This window comes from Pogona vitticeps, chromosome 2 (assembly GCF_051106095.1).
Source record: "Pogona vitticeps strain Pit_001003342236 chromosome 2, PviZW2.1, whole genome shotgun sequence".
Classification (NCBI taxonomy): domain Eukaryota; kingdom Metazoa; phylum Chordata; class Lepidosauria; order Squamata; family Agamidae; genus Pogona; species Pogona vitticeps.
Genome location: NC_135784.1, coordinates 301,344,051 through 301,351,333, shown reverse-complemented (window position 1 = coordinate 301,351,333; position 7,283 = coordinate 301,344,051).

The following is a 7,283-nucleotide window of genomic DNA, read 5'->3' as shown; positions in this document are numbered from 1 at the left end:
GCACACAGCTGGGAGATTACCACCAGAGCCTCTAACATCTTCCCCAAAGGTCATTGTCTCCTATGGTGCAACGGCAAGGTTGGCACTATAGGGCGCAAGTTTAGTTTTGCAAGCCAATAAAACAGGCAAGCCAACATAGTCCAATTATTATTATTATTTTGAAAGATCCCGCATTTTGTTATGGGGACACTGTGTGTGTGTATGGGGACACTGTGTGTGTGTGTGTGTGTGTGTGTGTGTGTGTGAGAGAGAGAGAGAGAGAGAGAGCTCCTGGACAGTGAATGTGACCTTTCTGGAAATTGTGTTGGGTGCCTCTTGTCAGCATTTTCCATTAGAATGAAAATAGTCTCAGCCCCTCCAGCTCCTGTTACCAAGACAGAACCAGCTCACTGACACAGTTCTTTGCAGAGAGGGTCAAAGAAGACTCTGGAATCAGATGGCTGGAGCCTGCTTGGGAGAGGATCAAGTGAGACAAGAATGACGGCCTGGTGCAATCTAGCCACCCTGGCAAGGTTCTCTGCTTATCGCTTCTAAGGCAGAGACTGCTGAAGGACCTAAATATTTATGTGCGCAAATGCTCTAAGCCCTTTTAAAGAATAGAAATGACAGTTCCGGAGGGGTGGGCAATTAAACGCAGGCAGCAGGGAGCTCCTAAAGTGTTCCTCACTTGCTCATTGCATTCCAAAAGTGCAACTGCGCTTACAAATATGAAAAATTAGAAATGGTGCACAAGGAAAAGCTGCAAGGTAGGGATAGAGATGCTCCGTGTGGTGCAGTGGATAGTAATGGACCAAAACCCAGGAGACTTTGAGTTCAATTCCACAGCTCTGCCATAGAAACTCACTGGTGGAGTGGAACTGGTATAGGTAAGGTAAAGGTAAAGGTTCCCCTTGACAATTTTTGTCCAGTCGTGTTTGACTCTAGGGGGCGGTGCTCATCCCTGTTTCCAAGCCACAGAGCCAGCATTTTATCCGAAGACAATCTTCCATGATCACATGGCCAGTGCGACTTAGACACGGAACGCTGTTACCTTCCCACCGAGGTGGTCCCTATTTATCTACTTGCATTTGCATGCTTTCGAACCGCTAGGTTGGCAGGAGCTGGGACAAGCGACGGACGCTCACTCCATCGCGTGGATTCAATCTTACGACTGCTGGTCTTCTGACCCTGCAGCACAGGCTTCTGCGGTCTAGACCGCAGCGCCACCACGTCCCTAGGTTTGTTAGGCACCTAAAATGGTCCCTTTATATATTAGAACACTTTACCCTTGCCTTTAAAATTTTCAATCTTATTTTACTGATTTAATGAGTTTTGATTATAGAAAAGCTTTTACTCAGGCACGTTTTGATACGTTACCACTAGCCAGTTTATTAGGACGCTATACACAAATTCCATATCATGAGAGAGTTTGCTCTTGTGACCAAAAATCAGTGGAGAATTTGGCACATGTAGTGCTCTACTGTCCACCATTAGAGACCTATCGCGAAAGAGTTCTCAACCCTATTTTACAAAAACATTTTAGTAACTCTGAATAAGAAAAGCTTATGAGCCTACTTTCCAACAGAGCCAAATTTGTCACTTTCTGAATGGCATGGTTTATCTTTATATTGTTAAAAATGAAATCTGTATCCCCCGCCTCTATCAATTAAGTCAATACTTAAGTAACTGGTATAACCACTCCTTAAATACTTCACTTACCTTGAATATCCTATTAGGGTTGCTATAAGTCTGTTCTGATTTACATAGCAACAAGGGACAGGGAACAAGACCCATGTAGCGAATGACATATTAAAGTAGGACACACAGCTCTTGGGTTTAAACCCTTATTTGTCCATGGAAACCCATTAGGGGGTGGCAGTGGTAAAACCACCCTTAAAGGTTTGGAAACCTAATCAGGGCATCATGAGTTGAAATCAACTTATTGTTTCATAGTGCACAGAGAGAACGGTGGTCTAGACTGGGCAATTGGTGGCTGGAAAGAGGATTAAGTTATGGTTCTGTTGAAAACACCTCTTGCTGCCAAAGTTGTTTTAAGTTGTAGTTTTGAAAAGAAATTTCTTGCCATTGTTGTCATAAGGGACGGGGGTGGGCACTTCTGTCAGCAAAAGTGTCCTGTCTGAAACCCTATGCTATTGTTTGCAATTCTGGTGCACACTTAGGACGGTACTTTGGATTAAAACACCATTGATTCCAGTGCCATTTCAATGTGTATGTGAGGGACCGAATCAGCAGCTGCTTTAACAGAGAGGACCCCCAACATCTACTTCTCTTCTGGGCTGAAAGTTGGGACAAAATATCCCATCCATTTAACAGACAGGCTTCTCCTGTTGGAAGTTCCCTGTGTAATCTGTATCGCACCCCAGAAGCAGATTGCAAACTTTGATGTTTTCTCAGTTCACAATGACACGATGGAAAGTCGGATACAGATATGCACCATCTCATTATTATCCTTTGCTGTTTCTTGCTTTCGCCCACCAGCTTCTCAAATATTCATTAAAGCGTCTGCAAAGCCATCCTGCTTAATTGGAACCTTAGGGAAATTATATTGGTTCTATAGCAGCTAAGGACAGCTTCCGCTTCAACAAGTGAATAAAATTATCAGAGTAAAGAAGGGACGAACCTTCACCGATATTGTACTTCCTCCCCTTAGGTTGGCAACTGATTTTTTTTAAAAAAAATTCAGTTGAACCTGCTCTTGTGTTGAGAAGAATTAGTTTTGTTAGAGAAATCAGCTTACGGGAGACTTTTCCTAGCAAGGAATAAACTTTATGCTAATAGTGAAGCTGTGGGTGCAGACCGAGAAATTGGTAGCTTTATCCCAAATTTCCACGGTTTCCCTTCTGCAGGTTGAGGCAATGTTGACTTGAGATTGTTGGAAAAAGAAACAATATTTGTAAACTGATATTGGCTGAACCAACTTAGACCAAAACTACAAGCTTTCTTCAATGTGAGTTGGGTTCACAGTGACTTCGGTTGCTGCACCCGAGGCAAGTCCTACTGCGGTTTTAAAAAGGGAACCAATCTGCATATTTTAAAACTGCACTAGGTTTTCTGTCATGAGCTGTCCCATCCTGGGAGGCTTCCTGGCTTCTGACAACAGGGGACGTGGGATAGCAAAGTCCTCACCTGCTTGACATGTAGGAAAAATGGAGTCACTGGTGCTGACCCTCTGGACAGGAACAATATTGCTTGCTGACCATTGCTGGACAGCTTCTCAGCTGCCTTGGCACTGGCTGGCTGGTAGTGTTCTTACTGTGGGAGAATGCTCCAACAGCTCTATTTTCACCACATGTCAAACAGGCAAGCTGCTGCTATTAGTAGCCAGGAAACTTCCCGGCACTGGCCGGCTGGCCACTGCTCCTGGGATTGCATTAAAACAGGACATGTGCTTCCTTAGGTTGTGCATCTGTTTGCAGATAACCCGCAGTAAAGCTTACTGCGGCATATCTGCAAATATGTAGGTCCTGCCTTACTCTGTTTATAAAGAGCTGAGATTCTATTTGCTTGCTTTCTGAATTTCTGCTGATCCTAACTCTCTCCTTCTAGGACTGCCACATTTTATGTTGCTGCTGCTCCAGTGCCTTTATTAACAGATCGATATGTAGGAATTAAGCTTGTTAAACTTTCCCTGCAAGAATCATCATGGTGTAGCAGATAGAGTTACCAGACTAGGTCTCAGGAGAACTGAAATCCCTACTCAGCTGTGAAAATTCACTGGGAGCTGGTGTTGGTAAACTAACTCCCTGAACACTTCCCATACCTCAGAAACCCTATTAGTATTGCCAGAAGTCAGATGTGAATTGACAACACATAAAAACATACCATATTTTTTTGTGTAAGATGTCCCCAGGTATAAGACACTCCCCCCACTTTTCTAACCCAAAATTAAGAAATCCAAGCAGGTTTTAGCAAATGGAGTGGGGAAGCAGGGATCAAAGCGCTTTGATCCCTGCTTTCCCCCTCCACTTTCTTGCCAAGAAAGTCCCCGCTTTCCCCTTGCACTTTCTTTGTAAGAAAGTGGAGGGGGAAGGCAGGGATCAAAGTGCTTTGATCCCTTCCCCCCTCCTTACTTCCGTGTATAAGATGGCCTCATTTTTTAATCTAAAGGTTTTAGACAAAAGTGTCATCTTATACATGGAAAAATATGGTAAAGACAATAATACAGTACTGGGAAAGGTGGAGAGCAGCAGGAAAGGAGAAAGATGGACACCTGCTAAAGGAAGATACAGGTTTGAGTTTACAAGAGCTGAGCAGGATATTCTGGAGTTCACCCATCTGTGGGGTTGCCATAAGTCGGGGGCCATTTGATGGCACATAACAACAACAACAAAATCCAACAAAATTTTATTCTTGCAGTAATCTCTACACTAGGAAAAGTATCAGTGACTACATTCCTATGCTTGTAATGTTATGCACATGTATAAGACCTGCTAAAAAGAGTAGGACTTATTCCCAGCTAAACATGCTGAGGAACATGTGCACATCTCAGGTTACTGCTAAAGGCACAGAAGAACCAGAGAAAGTGGAAGTGCAACGGTGATGGAGAAATGCAACTCATCTAGAAATCTAGCAAAGGATACCCTGTTTGTTTCAGATGTCTTCATCAGTGAAAATTCATTTAAACACATTGTTGTCCCCATGAGAAAAGACTGCAACTTTTGAAGCACACTGGCTTAGAAAAAGGCAAGAAAGGGATGACATGATGGAGGTCTATCAAAATTATGATACTGTAGGCATAGGTAATTTTTCTCCATTTGTCAGAATGCTAGCACCTGGAGTCATCCAATGAAGTTAAACGGTGGGAGCTATGCAATATATAAAAGGAAGTCTTCATAATAAACATAGTTACATTATGGAATCTCCTTGCACAAGATGTAGAGATGGCCATCAGTTTGAAAACCTTTAAAAGCTTTAAGAAAAAATCATGGAGGATAAGGCTATTAGCGGAGAATAATCACAAAAGTGATAAATTATTTCCAGTATCAGATATTGTTGTTGTTGTTTAGTCATTAAGTCATGTCTGACTCTGTGACCCCATGGACCAGAGCACGCCAGGCCCTCCTGTCTTCCACTGCCTCCCGGAGTTGGGTCCAATTCATGTTGGTCGCTTTGATGACACTGTCCAACCATCTCGTCCTCTGTCGTCCCCTTCTCCTCTTGCCCTCACACTTTCCTAACATCAGGGTCTTTTCCAGGGAGTCTTCTCTTCTCATGAGATGGCCAAAGTATTGGAGCCTCAGCTTCAGGAACTGTCCTTCCAGTGAGCACTCAGGGTTGATTTCTTTCAAAATGTATAGGTTTGTTCTCCTTGCAGTCCAGGGAACTCTCAAGAGTCTCCTCCAGCACAACAATTCAGAAGCATCAATTCTTCAGCAGTCAGCCTTCTTTATCAGATATATGCCCCTGCAAATAACAGTAGTTTCCTTTCCTTTTTTCATATTCAGAGCATTGCACAATTTAAAATTATGGATGCATATGAAATACGGGTAACATTAAAATATTTAGAAAAATTAACTAAACTATTTTTTACTAGAAGTGGGCTACTTTAATAGCATTATCTTGGCCATTTGCTAGATCTTCTTTTGTACACATAGTAGGGCATAAATTGCATGCACATAAATACTGTATTGATTGAATTTCTCCAGATTCACAGAACATTTGTCCCATATCCAAATACCCCCATTTTATTTGATTATTCTTTGATATTCCTACTTCATTTTGAAGTCTATTAAATGACTTTCAGATGGTCCAGCTAGAATCTTGTCCTGATGGGAAACACTCTTTAGCATTCATCCATTTGGTAAGATGTGTTTGTTTTGTTTTCTGTAGGTTTTGCCTAGCCTCTTCTGGTTTAATATTTTGACCCTGAGATGTGTGCAGGAAACTTTTCCCTGGTTTTAGCTGTCATCTAGGGCAGTGGTCCCCAACCTTGGGCCTCCAGATGTTCTTGGGCTACAACTCTCATAAGCGTTCACCATCACTTCTGTTGGCCAGGATCTCTGGGAGTTGAAGTCCAAAAACATCTGGAGGCCCAAGGTGGGGGACCAGTACTCTAGGGGGTTGGTGTCCCCAAAGTGAATGGATTGAGTGCTGTATTACCTTATTTTGTCCATTATTTTGTGAGTACCTGAGCATCCCCAGAGCAACGACATGCAGCTGGCTGGTCCATCCTATTTAGAAGCACAGCACTGTACAATAATGGCAGCTAAGGAGCAGGAATGAGGAGGTGCTATTGCACTGATAGCTTGTTTTAGGTTTTCCACAGGTGTTTGGTTGGCGTCTGTAGAAACAGAATGGTTTCCTAGATGGTTCTTCAGTTTGATATTGTCTGACTTCTGTGCCTCTCCTTCTGGCTCTTCCATCCTACATAGCCTGGACTTTCATGGATTCCCCAGTGTATAGCTGTGACAAGCCAGTTTACAGAGGTGTCAGCGTGAGATAAAATGCCAGTTTTTGAGACTGCTCAATGAAATGGAATTTCCCCCTACTTCTATGATGTACATTATACTTTTCACACATTTTTTCCTCCCTGTTTTGGCAGTTCTAGGTCAGTATAATAAAGAATAGAGAAGCTTTTTGCAGAAGCCTGATGCAAAGATGTTGACAGCTTTAGAAATCAAAGCGTTCTTGTCATACAGACGTTCTCTTCCAGAAATGATGTGGCTTTGAAATGACGCGAGAGAAGGAATCTTAAGCAGCCATTCATCTGGCTTTATTAATATTACATCTCCTGTTTCGATTTGGGTCATGGTTCAAGCAGTTTAGTGACAAGGTCAAGAACAGACAACCTTTTGCCTGATCCTAGGTACATTTATTTAGAAGAAAATTCCTTGGGTCAGATTTTGGTTTCTGTTATTAAAGTCTTGCCCCATGAATAGAAGTTCCACGGGACCCAAGGAAGCATTTTTGAAGAATGCCGAGTAATTCTGAGACAAGTGTACTCTGCTCTTAACAACGGGAGAATGTGGAGGGGGGAAAAAAATCTACACTGAGATAAGCTTGTGTAAATGTAAGCACATTTGCATTATCTTTTTCTCTGCTTTGAATAATTCCTCCTGAATTTATTATTGCTGCTGTTCCTGTTCCATATTACAGGTACGAATTGTTTTTAAATGGATTGCTATGCCCTGATGCTTTTAAATGCTATTGGACCAAAACTATGTGGAAAAAAAACTGGGTCTAAATTTTCCTATTGTTGCTGTTGTTGTGCGCCATCAAGTTGCTTCTGACTCATGGTGACCCTATGAATAAGCATAGGGTCATTCATAGGGTACTGTCTTCAG